The sequence below is a fragment of the Dromaius novaehollandiae genome, unplaced genomic scaffold (assembly GCF_036370855.1).
Source record: "Dromaius novaehollandiae isolate bDroNov1 unplaced genomic scaffold, bDroNov1.hap1 HAP1_SCAFFOLD_85, whole genome shotgun sequence".
NCBI lineage: Eukaryota > Metazoa > Chordata > Aves > Casuariiformes > Dromaiidae > Dromaius > Dromaius novaehollandiae.
The window spans coordinates 7501-10000 of record NW_026991300.1 but is presented as its reverse complement, the minus strand read 5'-3'; the positions used below and the strand labels follow the sequence as shown (position 1 = coordinate 10000).

The 2500-nt window shown below is 79.6% G+C and overlaps 1 non-coding gene across 1 annotated transcript in view; it reads left to right on the top strand.

Annotated features, from left to right (window-relative positions):
• Window positions 1–2465: 2465 nt before the first annotated feature.
• The window catches only part of LOC135325681 (5.8S ribosomal RNA), a 153-nt gene continuing 118 nt past the window's right edge, over window positions 2466–2500 (top strand). The window contains exon 1 of the ribosomal RNA XR_010386499.1: window positions 2466–2500. This exon is cut by the window's right edge and continues 118 nt beyond it. This is a non-coding gene — a ribosomal RNA (5.8S ribosomal RNA).

Below are 2500 nucleotides of genomic sequence, written 5' to 3'. Positions count from 1 at the left end.
CGCGTCCCGGCTGCCGCGTGCGCGTACCCGAGTTCGCCTGTCCCGCACTCTGCGCCGCGGGGCCGAGCACGGGGCTCGGCCCGCCGGCGGGTGCACGGCCCTCCCGAGGCCGCGCTCGCTCGCCGAGAGCCCGCTGCCGATTCCACCGCTGCCGGTGGGGGACCGCCTCCCCCCCGTCTCTCCCCTCTCGCCTCCGCTGGTGCCCGCTCCGCTGCCGGTGCCCGTCTCCGGGAGCCGCGGCCCGCCCCCCCCGCCCCCCCACCCCACGGCGCTCCGCTGCCGCTGGGGGGGGAAGGGGAAGGGGGGGGGGGGTCCGGCCCAGGGGAGGGCCCGGCGGGAGCGGGCGGCAGTGCGTGTGAGGGGCGGCGGGGCTTGGCTACTCCCCGGCGCCCGCGGGAGAGGAAGCGGCGGGCGCGGAGGCGAGGGAGACGGCCCTCCGGGTTGGGACGGGTCCCACGGGTCCCCACCCCTAAGCTGTGGGGGGCGGACCCGCGGCGGGCTGCGGCGGAGCAGCCCGTCCGCAGAGACCTGCGGGGGCAGGCGTTCCGGGATGGCGCGCGGGGCGGGCGCCGGGCCCCCGAGCGGGGGGCGTCGCGTTGAGGCCAAGCGAGGCGACGGTTCGTGCCCGAGTGGGCGGCCCGAGCCACGGCTCTCCTCCCGGGTGCAGCTGCCACCCGGCGCCGGGTTACTGAGGGAAACCCCGGGCCCCGGGAGGAGGACGAGGTCGTGGCGGCGGGTGTCGGGCGCACCCCGCGGGCGGACGCTCCGCCGAGGGGCGCGGGGGCCGGCTGGCGGGTGCCGGGTTCCCCCTCCGCGTCCCGTCTCGTCGCCGCTGCCGAGGCTGCCGCCGTCGCCGCGAGGCGGCGGCGGCCCGGTGGCGGGCGGCGGCGGGGGAGGCACCCCCGCGGGGATTTCAGGTCGTTTCCCTCACCCCAGGGCCAGGTACCTAGCGCCCGCGCTTCTCCTGCCCCCCCCTCGGTGACCCACCCGTGTGGTCCCGTGTGCCAGCGTGCTCCTCCCGGGTGCCGCACCGTGCGCGCCGCACCGGCCGTGCCTTCCCCCCCCCCGCCTCGGCTTCCCCCCACCCCGGTCCTTCCTCCCCCGCGGTGGGGGTGGGGGGGGCGGGGAGGGAGGGAGCGAGCGAGAGAGGGGAGAGGGCCTCCGGCCACCGCGGCCGCCGGCAGCCGCCCCGGGCAGGGATGGCCATGGGCCCCGGGCTCCGGGCCCGAGGGTTCTCGGTTGGAGAGCCGGGCGGAGGTTTAAAGACTCGGGCGGCCCGATGCGACTCGCGGAGGCGGCCGGGCGTGCTGCCGGAGGGCCGGGGGGTCGGTGCGCGCGGGCGCCGCGCCCCCCCATGCCAGCCGGCGCGCCCCGTGCTCGCCCCGCGGGCAGCCGGGACGGAGAGGGGTTACCCTGCCCCCTCTCTCCGCGGTCTGGTCTCGGCGGAGAGACGCCGCGCGGTCGGCCTAGTTGCCGGCCTGCCTCGAGCGTTGCGAGCCGGGCGCGAGCGCGTGCTCGCCGCCGGGAGGGCGAGCCCCCACCGCGGGTGGTGCGGGCGCCGAGCCTCCGCGCGTCTCCTCCTTCTCCCTGGCCGGTGCTTCTGGGTCTTCCGCCGTGGCCGCCGTCGGCGGCGCCCTACCCTACGCGCCCGCCCCGGCACTCTGCCGTCCGGGGCGCCCGCCTCGCTCTGCCCCGCCCGGCTCCGCCAGGCAGCGGGTGGGCGGTGGTGGGGCGGCGGCGGGGGTGGCCCGCCCCGCTCTCCGCGTGGAGACGGGGAGAGCGGGCGCCGTCCCCGTCCGTGCCGCCTTGCCCGCCTGCCCGCCGCCGGGCGTCTGTCCGCGGAGGGGACGGGCGAGCGCGTGGCGTCACCCGCGAGGCGGTGTGTGCGGGCGCGCGGGGGTGTGGGCGCCGCGGCGGCGGCGGCGGCGGCGGTCGAGCCGGAGGGCCGGCGAGGCGAGCGGGGAGCTGGGAAGCGCGGGGCCGGCGGGCCGCAGGCGCGCGGGCGGCGGGGCGACGCCGCTCCCGGTGGCGGCCGGGCTCTGACGCCTGGGGCGGGGGGGGGGTGGTCTGCGGGGACGGACCCCCCCCAACATCCCGAGGCAGGCGGTGTGGCCGGCCCGCCGCTCCCTGCCGGGCCAGACCGAGCCGGGCGCCTGGGCCGGACTCGAAGCGAGACAGGGTTTGTCCCCAGGTCGGGAGCGAGGGCTCCCCGCCCTTCTCGTTCGGGTTTGCCCTTCGTTTCCCCCCCCCTTTCTCTGTGCTTGTACGGTCAGTGAGGCAAGCCCCTCTCTTTCTCTCGCTCTCTCTCTCCTTCCGTCTCTGCCGTCCCTTGCTCAGCAGCCGGCGTCGGCGTGAGGAAGGGCGGTGGGGCGGAGGAGGAGGGGGCGGAGGAGGGGGGGGGCCCCCCAGGGGCTGCGAAAGCTGCCCGGTCCCCCCGCGCGCGCGGCGGGGACCGAAACCGAGACAACTCTTAGCGGTGGATCACTCGGCTCGTGCGTCG